Below are 17,201 nucleotides of genomic sequence, written 5' to 3'. Positions count from 1 at the left end.
TTTTCAACCAACTTGATGTATATTTAAATCAAAAACTCATATCACCCCCAAACAATACATATGCTTACCGTGCTTATATGGAAAATCTTCTCAACTATGGACCGGCAGCCAAAAAAACCCATCTTACTTGTGGGTTATGGTATGAGGATACCCCAGATTTTATGGATACCGTTGACGCCAACAACAAAGGATTTCAGAAAAGACTAGAATTTATCAAAGAGAGTAAGCAAGTGGAAATGATTGGACATTTGCATGGCGATATATTTAACCAAGAGAAATTCTTGATAAATGGCGTTGAATTGCGTATTAAGTTAGTCCGATCAAAAGAATCGTTTAATTTAATTTGTCATCAAGATAAAAAATTTAAAGTACAAATAACAGATGCTAGTCTCATTGTTAGAAGAACAAAAATTAATCCTAGCGTTTTGTTAGCCCATCAAAAAGTATTGGCAACAACGACTGCGAAGTACCCCATTACGAGAGCAGAAGTTAAGGTTCTCACAATACCATCAGGGGTCCAGGGTAAAACATTGGATAATATATTTCTCGGACAAATTCCTAAACGGTGTATTATTGGATTTGTATCAAATTCAGGTTTTAATGGAAATTTAGCTTTGAATCCATTTAATTTTCAAAACTATAATATGAATTCATTTAGTTTGTTTGTAGATGGTCATGAAATTCCTTCTAAAACATTACAACCGTCATTTAGTTCTGGTTTAATAGCGGCGGCATATCACACCTTATTTTCCGGAACTGGTATTCATTTTCACAACGAAGGTAATGGAATAAGTAGAACAGATTATGGTGGAGGTTATTGTTTGTTATGTTTTGATTTAACCCCAGATTTATCTGCTAGTTCAACTTCACATTGGAATCTTGTTAGACATGGAAGTGTTCGGATAGAAGTACGCTTTGATTCGGCTCTAACTAGCACCATTAATTGTATCGTTTATGCAGAATTTGATAACATTATTGAAATAAACAAAAACCGTGATGTATCTGTAGATTATAATAGTTGAAAAACATAATTATATAAATACAATGTTTTCTTTCGTTTACTTTATTTTGTTGTAGACATTGTTTGCAGCATCATCAAGACAAAATTGTTATTAATTAAGTAATTATGGATACTAATGAGATACAATTTTGTATGAAGAAATTAAACCCACTTTTTGAAACAAATGTTTTTGCTGCTAACAAAATACCTATTTGGGTCGATCTACCTGTCTTTATTGTTAGTAATTTGGACCCTGACACGAAACCAGGCTCCCACTGGGTTGCCATACACATTGATGTTACTGGTATAGGAGAATATTTTGATTCCTTCGGAAAGAAGCCTTCAGGTTACCATAACTTATTTTTAAAAAGAAACACCAGACAGTGGTTTTATAACAATAAACCTCTTCAAAACCATTTTACTTCAGTTTGTGGTGAATATTGTTTAGTTTACTTGTATTTTAAATATCATGGAAAAACTATGAAAGATATGCTAAGTTTGTTTTCTGATAATTCTGTATGTAATGACCTTATATTAAGGAATATGTTTAAAACATTTTTTGTGAAATAAAATAATACGTGTACTTAAATAAGATTTTTTATTTTTTCATATAATACAAAGACCATTCTAAACTATACTTTTTTTTTTTAAATTTTATTATTTACAAAATATTTCTTAACATTCTTTGTTACTTAAAAACGAGACGACACAAAAAAATCTGTTACATGGAAAATGTACTTAAGGAGAGGTAAAAAATGAGAAATACGTTAACACAATCATTAAGCTACTACTATCATTAATAATTATAACTATCACTGTTTCTTATTATCTATAAAATATTTCACACTACTGTCCTTAGAAGCTAATTGCTTTGTTATGTTATAAATAATATTTCGCGTATTTTGTAGCTCCAAATCGTCTTCCAACGCAAAATATTTCAATCTGAAGTCCGCATGCTTCCAGTGTTCCATGGGTGGGACGTTTTTAATTGTTTGCATATCATATATCTCGATTTTAATCAAATGTGATGCATACGCCCCGTCGTCTTGTCCGGATGATAAGTTTGCAACACCGTCTGGTGAACTTTTGCTCACATTCGAAGACCGTTTCACAATTTTGGGTTGCTTTTTAGGTCGTTCAAAGAAACTATCGATATTGTTTCCTGAACGTTTCTTTGCGATGGCTTGTTTAACTTTGAAACCAAGCGTACCCTCTTCATCGCTTGATTCGTCTTTATTATTATCCGGGTAGTAATAGTTCTTGAAAGTATTTTCAGTGAACTGAAACAATATAAAACAATAATTTACACACTGTCTACAATCTTGATAATTAAAACACAAAGAACACAAGTGAAAACAAAACAAAGTAAGTTACGGTAATAAAAGACATACTTACATCCATTGTTGGGTCTTTCTATAAACACTTAAACACTTCACTGTTGAATTAACACTATATTTCTATATACTGCAATAGATACAAGGAGCTCTGATACAGTGGACTGCCACGACGGTAATACTTACTCAAACTCATTTCTCTTCGGCTTTTATACTGTGTCACTATGACCAGGGTACAGTACCGTTAAAATCATGTCTCAACAAGTTCATCTAATACATACGCTCTCTTTACTAAAACCCAAATTCAAAGGCATAATAGGAAACAATAAATCCATTGTCGGTATAAAATATAATAGATGTCTACCAATAAAGCAATTATGCTGTTATAACAATGAATAGCAACGCACAAGAAATGTTGACGTATTAGACTAAATCATGTTGAAACCAGTTGACACGTCTCGTTCCTTTTTTTAATCACACAAAGTAACATGTCTCAACAAGTTCATCTAAACAGACGTTCTCTTTACTCAAACCCAAATTATAAAAGAATAGGTATAGGAAACAATAAATCCATTGTCAGCATAAAATATAATAGACGTCTATTAATAAAGCAATTATGCTGTTATAACAATGAATAGCAACGCACAAGAAATGTTGATGTATTAGACTAAATCATGTTGAAACCAGTTGACATGTCTCGTTCTTTTTTTAAAATCACACAAAGTAACATGTATCAACAAGTTCATCTAAACAGACGTTCTCTTTACTCAAACCCAAATTATAAAAGAATAGGTATAGGAAACAATAAATCCATTGTCAGTATAAAATATAATAGACGTCTATCAATAAAACAATTAAGCTATTATAACAATGAACACAAGTGCACAAGAAATGCCTCACACGCCTCGTTATTTTTTTAAATAATAGAAAGAAACAAGTAACTACGAGTTTACTTTATATCGAAAGACTAGGTGAAAGCAGGTTAGTTTGAAATGAGTTAGGTTGATTTTAGTTAGGTTTGGTCAAGTTAGGTTTAGGTTAGGTTTTCGAAGAATAAGTTAGGTTTGGTAAAAGGTTAAGGTTACTTTAGGCTGCCAAAGGATTACTAGTGTAAATTCTACGTCAGAAGAAGGTTAGAACTGTATTCCTTATAAATCGAAATAGCTCCAAGAGGTAATAAGATAATGCGGGTTATTAGAGTTGATAGTTAGAGTACCTATGCATCACAAATAAGTACCTATCGCTAATACCTATTGCAAATAGCTGTCGCTAATACCTATTGCAAAATACCTATCACAAACACCTACAGTATACACACATAAAGAAGGCATGAATGGAGACGTCGGTGGGTTAAGGAAAGGGTCCAGGCAGGTAGTATGCTCGGTAACACAATAGCGCGCCCGAGTCGAGATCGAACAATAGAAAAGGATCGATAAGCCTATTGTTACCGTGGTGAACAAGGTGTATTGTTTAATTAGCGTATTTCGTAAGTCCCTGAAGGAGGCGCCGGGCACTGCTGAGACCTAGCGCAATCAATTCAAATGGGGGGCTATTTGTTTTTTTTTTTTTTTTTTTAGGTTCAGCAGGGGCGGTGGCTAGGCCTTGGGGTCAGGATCGGGGACCACTGAGAGGCGGGGCCAGAATCGGGGAATACTTTCTACTATTAACTAGACCGAACACAGGGCCGCAAAAGCTGTAAACAATAAGTTGAGCATTATATACCGGGTGTGGCCTGTAATATGAGCAAAAAATTTAACTGTAGGCTGTACTCCTCATACTGACCAACATTTGTTCAGCGACTTTAAAAAATAACTTGTGGTTTGATTTTTTAATACACTTTAAAGTTTTTTCTAAGACGAATATTGCGAATTTTGTTATGTTTAAGGCGTGACAAGTAACGTCAATCACAATGATATGGCGTAGCGATGACGTCCATTGAAGAAATAGGGAGTCTAAATACTTCCTAATTTTTAAAAGTTGTGGAACAAAAGTGTCACCGTTTGAGGAGTACAATCTATGTTTTAATTATTTGCTCGTGTTACAGGCCACACCCGGTATACATATAAGGTTACTATAAAAAAAACTCCGAACCTACTATCTTTATAAGGAACAGGTAGGTAGCACGCAGACATTATTATTCACATCGCTCTCCTTACTTATTTCCATTCACCGTTTCCTTCCAAATTACTGGAACGATCCCCGCCCGTTCGCGATTCCCTTTTTTTCTGCCTATCTAAAAACTTTTTAGTCATTAGCCTGGCTGAATAGATGCTTCAAAGTTCGGTAAGACCGCGGAAAAGCGTTGTCATCGTTAGGGGTCCGTGGTGTCCATGGCTTAGAATGAAAATTATAAGTTTCTGGAATATAACAACTTCTTTTTTAAACAAGGTTTTATGTTATAGTTTTATATTTGTGCGGTTGGCGTGAAAATATCATTCGTCTCTTTTAAATACTACAGCCAGGCGTGGCTCACTCCGCGATTTCGTCGCTTTGCTACAGGTAGCTAAAAGTACATCCGTTCGACCCCAATTTTGGGGTTTGCCATTAGCCGCGCGTGGTGCTGTCGCCACCTAGCGGCCATATCTGTGCTGATAGTGACAGACGCGTGTTGTTAGAGAGTGAGTCTTCTGTACCTAGTACTATTATTTATTCTGTGCTACAGCTGCCTACTGTTAGCAGCTGGATTGGGAATGCCCAATTGCCCAGGTTGAATTTAAAATAAGTCATTTGATATTTAATTACCACTAGCTTTTCGGTGAAGGAAAACATCGAGAGAGAATAACCTGCATATATATACATCCGCGAAGAAATTCAAACGTGTATGTCAATCAAGTCCCCAACCCGCACTGGGCCAGCGCCCATGCTATAAGTCCCCAGACTATAGTCTAAAGTGCCTAAACCCTCTCGTGCTTCAGAGTAGCAGGCCTGTGCCCAGCAGTGGGACGTATATAGACTAAATATTAATATATTATTTAAAAGTCATTTAGATCAATAAACTCTTTTAAAATGGCGATCTCAAACATTTATTCTCAATTTTCACAAACCAGTCGCACATTAATCATTGATTTTTGTAGAACTCTTTTGATATAATACATGCAGGTAATTATTCTTTTGATTGACAGAACAAAATACGACTTGTTTTTTTTTTCAATGTAGTGCCTAAATGTATTAGATTCCCGTATTGCGCATGACTTTAATGATACTAAGTTGCCATAGTATTCTGAATTCTGATGTTGCCAGGATGCGGCGAATTCGTGTCCGACTTAGATTAGTTCGTTGTCTGACAAGAATAACCAAATTCAAATTAATCCAACTTCGAGGATCTGGTATCAAATCTTAGGGTGGTATTCTACCTGTCCAATTTCTTTGTACAATGTCAGTGCATCTCACTCTCTCATTCAAAACCCAGCTGTTTTACCCCTCGTTAAATAGAAAGTTAGCTAGATTGAATTTACTTTTAATAGAGTTTTGTAACTTAATCCAACTTACTAAAGCCCTAGAGAGGGACTTCCCTTTATACCAAGCAATGACTGGGTGTCTTATTCTAATGAAATTCGTGTGATGTAATTAATGGATGACCCCATACAAAAAAAATATCAGGAGAGCCAAATTAACATCATACTAAAATTTCGTGAGATTTAACTGAAACCACTTTTTCCCTATGTTTGCTGCGGGGTCCTTTAGTATGGATTATGGTGGGCAACAAATAAACTCGACCAATAATAGTGTCGCATTGCGTATGTTTTGTCCCTCACGGACGCACGCGTACCTATAGCACATCTAACTATAGGATCCTACCATCTATGCTAGTTTGTGAATATGTTCTAAAACCTGTTGGACTTGCTGCATGCTCTAAAGAGCAACCATCTAAATACATCAGAATCTTGGTTTAATCACAGTAGGTTTAATTTTGTACACTGCCAAGAGACCTATGTAACTAACTACGACCGTCATTAAATTTAGTAGAGAGTCTACGACGACGCAGACATATTACGTTCCTACCTACATATATACATTACACACACACACATATATATATGTAAATACCTACTAAGATGACGCACGTATTTTCATTTATAATTACTTGTTATGAAGAGCTAACAGGTAGTTTTGGTTAAAATTTTAATCTAGTGAAAAACGTACTTTATAAACAGAAGAGAAGAAGTGAATCGATAAATTAATATCATTTTCAACACACTCGCTCAGTAAATGTTGAATTGCACACAGGTTTAGCGGGAGTTTTAGAAAAAGAGTTTTCCCTAGGGAGTTATGAAGTTCCTAGTGCCATAATTAACAGTTTTTTTTCTTTATAGGTACCTAATTTTTGTATCGCAAGTGTGATGAAAAACATTGTGTGTAACTCGGGGCGTAATAATATTGCAAACTCGAGTCTATACTTACTCTCGTTTGCAATATTTAACTTACGCCGCATGTGACACAATGTATATTGTACAAACTACTAGCCGTACTACATGTGAGAAAATACTTATACATAGTAAAAGTTAAAAACACAAAAAAAAAATACGGCCGCAGCAGAAAATATAAATGCGCATTAGAAATATTTTTTCGAGAGTAGAGAGAGATATCTTAATGACGTGAGAACGAGGTGTACGGTAAATTCCCAGTGCTCGACACTTTCAGATTTATAGGCACTTTCAATCTAAATATATAGTATTATTAAACTTACAAACGTTAGAAGGTTTATCTTTAACTGAAAGAGCTCTCAAATAGCTTAGCAAAAAAGTTTTATGTGTATACAGCTGTTTTGCTAAGTGCGGCAGAAAAACGGCATACATGTGCATACCCGTCTGGAACGCGAATCAAGTATGTTTGGTGGTATATGTCTGAGGTCTCAGCCCGTAGCTTTGTGCTACGACAATTTGCAGCGCTTTGTTACCTGCCTTCCTTATTGAAATATGTAAAATATTTCACCGAGGAGAGTATGAGAAGAATATTTCCCCTTATTCATAAATTGTTACAAGCTTGCGCTATTCGCGCGGCTAAAAAATGTTGATGTCAAAAAATGCGGCTAAAAAATGTTGACGTCAATTTTAGCCAGTCTTCTCCGAGACCACGGGGACAACGCCGTCCTTATTAGAACTTAAGTTAACCTGGGTATACCTAGTACATATTAGCCCAGCCATTTGGGTAAAGCCCGAAAATTAAGTCAACTTAATCTGTAGGTATTCGGCGTTTACCCGAACTGCCCTCCTAAACTAAAAGGCCGTATTTTCAAAGAAAACTATATATATATGCAAATACCGCTTTTTAGCTTAGGAGGGCAGCGTAAACGTCTAGGTCTACCCAACACTGGGAGGCTAATGTCAGAAGTGATGATGCAGCACCTAAGATTATCCACTTACCTAGCCAGTGTTGGGTAGACCTAAATGTCTATGGGTAAACGCCGAATACAGATTAATGTTGTTCAAATTTTCGGACTGTATCCAAAAGGCTCGGGTAATACTAGTTATACCGGGGTAAACTTGAGTTTAATTAATCTTCTAACATATATAAAGCTTTCTGTGGGACTTAGTAAGTTTGTGTAATAATATCATATACTATTTATTTACTTCATTTACATGGTATTATAAAGTTGGTCAAGCAGATCTTGTCAGTAGAAAAAGGCGGCAAATTTGAAAAATGTAGGTGCGAAGGGATACCGTCTCATAGTCGCGCCTTTTTGTACTGACAAGATTTGCTTGACCATCTACATATATATCTGTATTTAGGTATAAGCATTTTTTCAGTATTGGTATAAACGTCGTTGTCCATTATTCTTTATTCAATTAAATTTCTTTAGAGCCGTAAAAAAGCAAGAAAATTTTAAACACTGTTTCTCTGCCTGTTCCATACTCCATACTGATCCCACAATCTCTACCACTTCTGTATTCTCTTAGCAATCCCAAGCGTAGCGAATATAAAAACAAATAAAACAGCCTTACTACAAGTTATTTATTGCTTACAAGTTTTCTCCTCTATTTACAGAAAAGGAAGTAATTCCTTGAGAGCATGCCCACCTTTACGCCATTTCGTATCAATATCAGTTGTTGAGTAATGTTGCTATTATTGCAACTTTCGGCCTTGTTTTCGGTTTGTAGATGGATATTAATTTTAGTGGGAGCTTTCATCCGTTAACTGTGCGTTAGTTGAATTCGGACTAAGTAGTTCGTTTGAACTAAAAATTTACGGATACAATACGCTGTTGTTCAATTAAGACTTCGGCATAATTGATGCGCACAGTTTTATCTATTCCGTGGGGTGCCCTATAACTCAATTTGGGTCGTAGCAACTCAGTATCAAACGCGTGTCGCTACAGATCAATATGGGTCAATTTGTTGTATGATGGACGCTCGACAGGTTAAATAGTTACATATAATTGGGATGCAAAAATGTGGGACAACGGTTAACACGCCTATTTACAACAACAAACAACTTCTTAGGACTGACAATCAGCAGAGAAAAGATAGGCCCGTCAAATTGGATTTTTTCAAAGAATTAATTCACAGCAAGCTGGATATTGTCTTAATACCTGTGTAATTGTAACTTTATTTGCAAAAAGATTTTGTAGAAAGGTACAAGAAAAAAAAACAATATTATGGGACATCAAGAAGGCTTGTGTTGTGGGTACTCAGACAAGGATATCTATATTATATAGGTATATGTGTATATACTTAAATACATAGAAAACAACCATGACTTAGGAACAAGTATCTGTGTCATCATTATCACACAAATAAATGCCCTTACTGGGATTCGAACCCAGGACCATCGGCTTCACAGGCAGGGTCACTACCCACTAGGCCAGACTGGTCGTCAAAAACAACACTTATTATATTAAACTAAATATAATATAGGTACTTTCCCCTTAAATACTTCCCCAAACCTTGACCAATTCTTGAATCAGCATAATAGTCCGCAAACTTGTTTTTTAACCGACTTCCAAATCCCAAAGGAGGAGGTTATCAATTCGGTTGTATGTTTTTTTTTATTATTTTTTTTTACTCCATATCTCCGTAATTACTGGACCGATTTTGAAAATTATTTTTTTGATTGAATGTATATGCATACAGATTGGTCCCGTTTTTATCAAAACCCAGTTCTGATAATGGGATCCATGAGGAATCGAGGGAACTCCTCAAATCTTAAAGGCATACATATAGTGATTTTTGGGTTTTGATCAACAAATCAAGCATATACATCCAAAAAAGTGACATTTGATGAAGTGGAACTGCTGATGATGATCAGAACGGAACTCTTCAACGACGCATAGTTCATGGTTGGCGATTTGTCCTCTTCGTTATGTTTGTTAAGCAAGTTAAGTTTCTAAGCCACATTTTTGTCAAGCTCGAGTTCTGATGATGGGATCCATGAGGAATCGAGAGAACTCCTCAAATCTTAAAGGCATGCGTATAGAGATTTTTGTATTTACATTAGAAAATCTAGCATTTTCATTATAAACTGTCGCATTTGATGAAGTGGAACTGCTGATGATGATCAGAACAGAACTCTTCAACGACGCATAGTTCAGGTTTGGCGATTTTTCCTCTTTGTTATGTTTGTTAAGCAAGTTAAGTTTTTAAAGCACATTTTTGTCAAGCTCCAGTTCTGATGATGGGATCCATAAGGAGTCGAGGGAACTCCTCAAATATTAAAGGCATGCGTATAGAGATTTTTGTATTTACATCAGAAAATCAAGCATTTTCATTAAAAACTGTCGCATTTGATGAAGTGGAACTGCCGATGATGATCAGAACAGAACTCTTCAACGACGCATAGTTCACGTTTGGCGATTTTTCCTCTTCGTTATGTTTGTTAAGCAAGTTTAGTTTTTAAGGCACATTTTTGTCAAGCTCCAGTTCTCATGATGGGATCCATAGGGAATTGAGAGAACTCCTCAAATATTAAAGGCATGCGTGTAGAGATTTTTGTATTATCATCATAAAATCAAGCATTTACATTAAAAACTGTCGCATTTGATGAAGTGAAACTGCTGATGATGACCAGAACAGAACTCTTCAACGACGCATAGAGTACACGTTTGGTGATTACGAATTTCGATTTTGACTTGGACTGGGACCCGGACTCATACCCGGATCCGGTTCGGACCCTGACCCGGACCCGGACCCGGACCCGGACTCGGACCCGGATTCGGACCTGGACTCGGACCCGAACTCGGACTCGGTTTCGGACCCGGACCTTGACCCGGAAAACCACTATGATACCCTTAACTAAATAAACCACTATGATTACCTACCATAAAATGTAGGTATAAAGTATGATGATACCAATCTTACTAGCCCCTCCCGCTTAAACCCCCGCCATTTAGTGGGTTAGGTTAGGTTTGAACTGCGATCCTCACAGAACCGAACAAGGGTTAGGTTAGGCTAGAACTACGACCCTTACAGAAGCGAAATGCTAGTAGAAAAGTGGGTGGTTTTACCTCCTTTTCTACATAGTGTACCATCTACAATAATCTTTCACCGGCCCCCACAGAAGTCGGTTTTTTTTTCTTAAAAATTATTTTACATTATTTTTTAACTGAGTGAATGAAGAGTAGTTAACTAGATGAGATGTAAAGTTGGATCGGGGTCAAACAGTAGTGCAACTTCACCCGAGATGACAAATTGGGTTAGCCCGGAGCGCTTCCTTATCCGTCCGTCTGTCCAACTTCCTCAGCCGTTTTATCATTTAAATGTTTAACGTAGCTTGCAAATTTTGTAAGACACTTTCTCAAAATTGTCCTACCTAAAAGTAAAGGTGAAAAATCTCTACATGCTGCGTAAATTATCCATGATTTCTACACATGACGCGAATTTAGAAGCTGTTTCACATAATAAGAATACTCGTACCTAATACAAACATATACCGGGTGTGGCCTGTAACATGAGCAAATAATTAAAACATAGATTGTACTCCTCAAACGGTGACACTTTTGTTGAACAACTTTTAAAAATTATGAAGTATTTAGTCTTCCTATTTTTCATAAAAAATAAATATTATCTTTAATGGACGCCATCGCTATGCCATATCATTTGTGATTGACGTTGCTTGCCATGCCTTAAACATAACAAAATTCGCAATACATTGCGACTTAGAATAAATTTTAAAGTGGATTAAAAATGAAACCATAAGTTATTTTTAAAAGTTGCTGAACAAATGTTGGTCAGTATGAGGAGGACAGCCTACAGTTAAATTTTTTGCTCGTATTACAGGCCACACACGGTATAGGCAACTCCATCCATCTTCTTCCTTGCCGTATCCGGCAATGGCGACTCCATCAACAACTTATCCGGATTATGAAATGCCCTAATGTGGCTCGCAAAACTTTGTCTTGAAGATGCGGTCACACGATGCGCAATGGACTTGTCCAGTCGAGTTGCGGATGTATATGTAGGAGGGCTTAGGTCGCGTCTTGCTGATGGGTCAAACAGAAAACTGTGTTACGTCTTTCCTGTAGACATACACAAGAGTTAAGGGCTATAAAGGTTAATTTTCTTATTTAACCCTTATCCACGTGAAAAGGTCCTCCTTTTATTTAGAGAACTATGATAAAATCATTACTGACATGCCCACAAGCTGTTAACTATTGCCCACAGGAGAGAAAACTAGTGTGTTCGCGCGAACTGTACATTTCTCTTTTGTTGTGGACTACACTAGGTATTAAAAGATTAAAGTTCTTTAAGTGATTCGCTTATAATTGAATTGATTAGAGTGACTGCACTTGCCACCTGGCCGGGCATTAGGGTGCCTGCGTCTTCTTTAAATTGCATTAGATGCAAATATTTTTAGGGTTCCGTAGCCGTCTATCTGATATGAAACAAAAATTTCTAGTAATGTCTGGATGAAACCTTGAGAAGCGCTCTGGTGCGGGAACAAAGCGATTTTCCTATTTTATTTTACAAGTTCCTCACTTTTTAACCGCGTTTAATCATAATCACACTTGAAACATGTTATCCTGGGATAAGCTCGAGCGACAATATAAGGATTTTCATATATTCTCGTATATTCCCGTGTTTGCCATTTCATATCCTTTGTTCATATTTACTCGTCTTTTGTGAAGCTCTTATCTATTTATTGCTTAAGTGTCGGCCCTGAGAGGCATACTTACGTTTTCCTAGAAACGATTTAGTATCATTTTATGTACATTATGTATGTATGTAAGTAAAAGTACTGTAGGCTGTAGACATTAAATAGTACCTGTTGAACACATTGTTGCTTCGTATTTTTAAAATGTATTTTACCGAAAAATGTAGTTCATAATTGCTATCCATCGTACTTTTTCGGAAATTAAGTCAACCTCAATACCTACTCTTTGTACCGAGACTAACTGCTGAATAGCAAGACATGTCCGTACGTTTCCATCAAAATACGATAGAAATTAACTACACTGAGAGAATAATCATCACCAGGAATTAAATAAAAAAACCGGGCAAGTGCGAGTCGGACTCGCGCACGAAGGGTTCCGTACCATAATAAAAAAAAAACTAAAAAAAGCAAAACAAAAAACGGTCACCCATCCAAGTACTGAACCACTCCCGACGTTGCTTAACTTTGGTCAAAAATCACGTTTGTTGTATGGGAGCCCCATTTAAATCTTTATTGTATTCTGTTTTTAGTATTTGTTGTTATAGCGGCAACAGAAATACATCATCTGTGAAAATTTCAACTGTCTAGCTATCACGGTTCGTGAGATACAGCCTGGTGACAGACGGACGGACGGACGGACAGCGAAGTCTCAGTAATAGGGTCCCGTTTTACCCTTTGGGTACGGAACCCTAAAAACAGTTCTGTACTGGGGGAAAAAAATGAAGTTTTAGTAATAATTATGGACGTTTCACTATTTCTGTAATAGTACATTACTACAGAGGCCGGGACGAAAGGGGTTGCCGGCCGAAGACATATAGACAGTTTTATTTATAGAAAAATATAAAAGTAAACTACACCCAAAATATAACCAACACGTACCTATATCATTATCACGCGTATGTTTTACACGGGTCGTGTATTTTTACTACCCGTATATTTTCATGTATCTTTGATTTTTTCGCCTTGTATCCGTCTGACTGTCGTTTTCGTCACATGAGTTTACATAGTCTTTCATGTTGATATCATGTTTCACATACAAAATAAGTATAATTTCCACAGTGTTGACGATTTTGTAGTTACTTTCATTTCTTTAAAATATGCCACAAAACTGTTTCTAATAAACTGTAAGCCATTTTTCTTAGTTTCTCAAATAATAAAATTGCCATAAGCAACCATATACATACTTCATCTTTGACTTGGCGGCAGAGGCAGCAAGTTATTTAAAATCAATTCTGCTTACGCTGCCAATTCCAACTCCTACGATTACAATTAATATTAATTTCATTATTTTGTCGGAACTCATATTAAAGTAAAAAAATCAACAACGCACCATAAATCCAATAAAACAGAAATACAGAATGAACATTTTTCAACTTTGCCTCCATAACAATTAAAAAAAAAACTATGCGTGTTTGAGTAGACCTTTTTACCGCTAACGTTTAGATGAAATATTTTAAGTAATTTTATTTGTGTAGTTAAATTTATAGTTTAAATTATAGAATTTGGTTAATAATGTATTGTTTATTAAGTTCATGTTGATTTTATACAAATAAAATTGCAAATTGTAGCAAACATTGTTTTTTGTTTTTTTTTTTTTATTGGCGTAGTGGCAGAGTGTCATTATGAACCATAAAGCAAATACTGTCCCTAGTTTTTTTAAATGGCCAATGCCACGATGCTGTGTCACAAATATCTGTGAAATGGAAATTAAAAAAGAGGACTTTGCCGGCCTAGGCCTGCAAGACTTGTATGAAATTCCATTAACGACCTCTTGTCCTAGCCGCACCTGAAACGTCATACTTCGCAGCCCATTATAAGGAACATAACATAAATATTTCATTGCATGTTTGAGAAAAGTTTATTTATTTCTACAAACAGCTCAGTAATCCCAAATATAATTTCAACAAAAAGATTATAGAAATTGCAAGAACTAATAGAAATTGCAAAAGTCAATTTGTTCCTGTTCTCTCCTTGTCCCCGGATTAAGTTTATTTTTGTAATTCTAAGTGTGTTTTTGTTGTACTTTTCTCTCAGTGTACTTATGCACTATAGATCTGTAATGGACAAATGGTTAGGGTTTGAGAAACCTTTAACGAAATAATCTAAGCCCTATTCATTGTCCATCGTCTTTGGCAGCAATTATGCAGCACGAGTCCGAACCAGATGCCTTTATGATGTGCTTGTGAAATCAATCCGGTGCTAGGGCTGTCACTAACCAGTGTGACAATTATGGTCTGGACAACAGTGTTTTAGAAACACCTTTTACCGTCCAGTAAGAGGTTTTATAGGAAACGTTGTATTTAATACAAAGAGCTTCATAAAATTATACGTCATAGAGTTAGACCAAGAAAAGTCTGCAGCGGTTTTGCAGTGCAGGTGTTATTTTAAACGTCAAACTTCTATAAAATTCTTGGACTAACTCTACCTCTTTTTCCAGCAACGAATAAGGTAGAGTTTCAATAGATTAGACGGGTGTCTAAATGAAGCAAATTTGTACTAAACATTTTTATAGAGTTGAAATTGAGTCGAAATGATGGTGGGAAATTTACAGACAAAGGGGTAATTGACTAATCGACTGCTTCACAGTAGCTAGGGTCATATTTGAAACACTATCTTTACATTGCTCCGATTCGGCGGCTTAAAAGCTCTTGTAAACCTGACTTTTATCCTGGGCGAACCATTAGATATTATCCCATTACGTGTACTACGTGTGTTTAAATAATATTAAAGATAATTTACAATTAAACTTAATGATGGCGTCCGAATTTCCCTAAACGTGCCAACCCTGTTCGCCATATGTTGGGCACGTGACATCGATTACCTCCCGATTGCTATCGAGCCAGGGTTGCCAGCATTCAATATTAACGGCCCTAAATCCCGCCACCAATTAGCCGTGACGTCAAACAGGCCAGATCATTTGCTTCCCTCGAAAATTTATGTGCAGCGGCGTGTTGGTATTAAGTTGGGTTATGTTAAGTCGGTTACTCCTACGCATTATGTGTATACTTGTTTAATGTATAGGGCCCTTACATAAAAAACAACATACACATTGAAATTTATCGTCAAGCACAAAATAGGTATCAACCAGCCTACAGAACATCTATATACTGATGGAAAACAGGTGGGCGATTCGAACTATATAATCTTGTGATGAAACGGATATGGATATGATGTCAGTGACAATAGTGACATTTCTTCTAGCGTTTGATAGCTAAAGCTTACGTGATATCAGACATCGAATTTTAGGGGAAAATTCCTATAACCATAAAATCTTTTATCGATACTTTTCCCATGTAGATGCTAGATAACTGGATGGTAGTGACAGAACGCTCTGTCAGTGAGTTGTTTCGGCTCAATAGGGTTGATAATTTTACGTTTCTTAACTCTTTAACGCATATACAATTATTTATTTAAATAAATATTTAAAATTACTTATTAAAAAAAAATGTATAATATATGTTTTAAATATATATTTTATCGATGGAGTTGAATATTACATCTGCCATATAATAATGTTTTCGTATGTACCAAGAGCACACCACGCCCCTAAAGTTTCTTCCGGCGCAATTCAATACAAAATATTTATTATCAATGATAATATCCCCCATACATTTTAGAAGACCGGTGTGAACAAATACAAGTTATAGATAGTTTAACTAAATTCATGTTTGAGATCAATTTACAGTCAACTTTGCTCATAACATAACGCCTACCCAAACGCTCCCCAAAGACGAATCCGCCAGAATTCATGTAAATGGACAAAAATGGAATCATAAAACGGCCTTTAAAAAGATAAAGTGCGGTAATATGTACGTGTTTTCCTATTCCGCCGGTAGAGAGATACAAGCGATATTATTTATCACGCGGTTCGGCGTTTGACCCTTGCGATGTACGCATCGGGGGTGGTGCAAAATATTCGTACTCGCGGTGACGGTTGATTTTACATCTTACGGTAAGCCTGCTTCGGTAGATAGTTTTATGGACCGTAGTTATGCAGTGTGTTTTCTGTAACAGGAGCAATAAATTAAACTGTAGGCTGTAATCATCAAACTGACCAACATTTGTTCAGCAACTTTTGAAAATACCTTATGGTTTGATTTTTATTACACTTTAAAGTTACAGGAAGCACCCTGTATAAGTATTGTTTCGTGAATTCATAGATATCGAATCGTTTATTGATTTAATACAAATGTCGATAAAAGTCTCCTGCACAGAACACATTAAAGAGGTATATTATTATTTCTGTGGTCTCCTGTTATTAATAAATCCCGCCGTAATACCTACTTACCATATATCACAGCACCTATATTTAGAATTGAATTGAATTTATTGTATACATTTTCCAATTCTATAATTTTGATATAAGTATTAATTTATTTAGCGGTCTTAAATGATTCTCATCACTGCGGCTGTAAATTCTGAAATGAATCCCTGAAAACACTACATACTTACTTAAAATGTTCTCGCCTGAAAATTTGACACATCAAATACTGGAATTTACAATCACAACCACATTCAAGATTTCACTCTGTTTTACAAGTCAATCGCCGTGCCATTTGTGTATCTGAAAACTGTGCCTCTTTCATCTTGCGCCACTTCTTTAGATCCTGATAGGGGATGTACTAAATCACATTACACGGTTCTTTTATTTGTTCCGACGCCATTCTTTACCGGCGGAGTGCCGCAATTGAATACAAAGACGCACCTAATATTTGTAAGGCGTACAATCATAAATGAATACTTGCGTAACTACAAGAGTTCCCAAGGATCTTGGAGCAATG

The sequence above is a fragment of the Cydia fagiglandana genome, chromosome 9, assembly GCF_963556715.1.
Source record: "Cydia fagiglandana chromosome 9, ilCydFagi1.1, whole genome shotgun sequence".
Classification (NCBI taxonomy): Eukaryota; Metazoa; Arthropoda; class Insecta; order Lepidoptera; family Tortricidae; genus Cydia; species Cydia fagiglandana.
The sequence above is the reverse complement of the archived record's forward strand: the minus strand, read 5'-3'. Positions refer to the sequence as shown.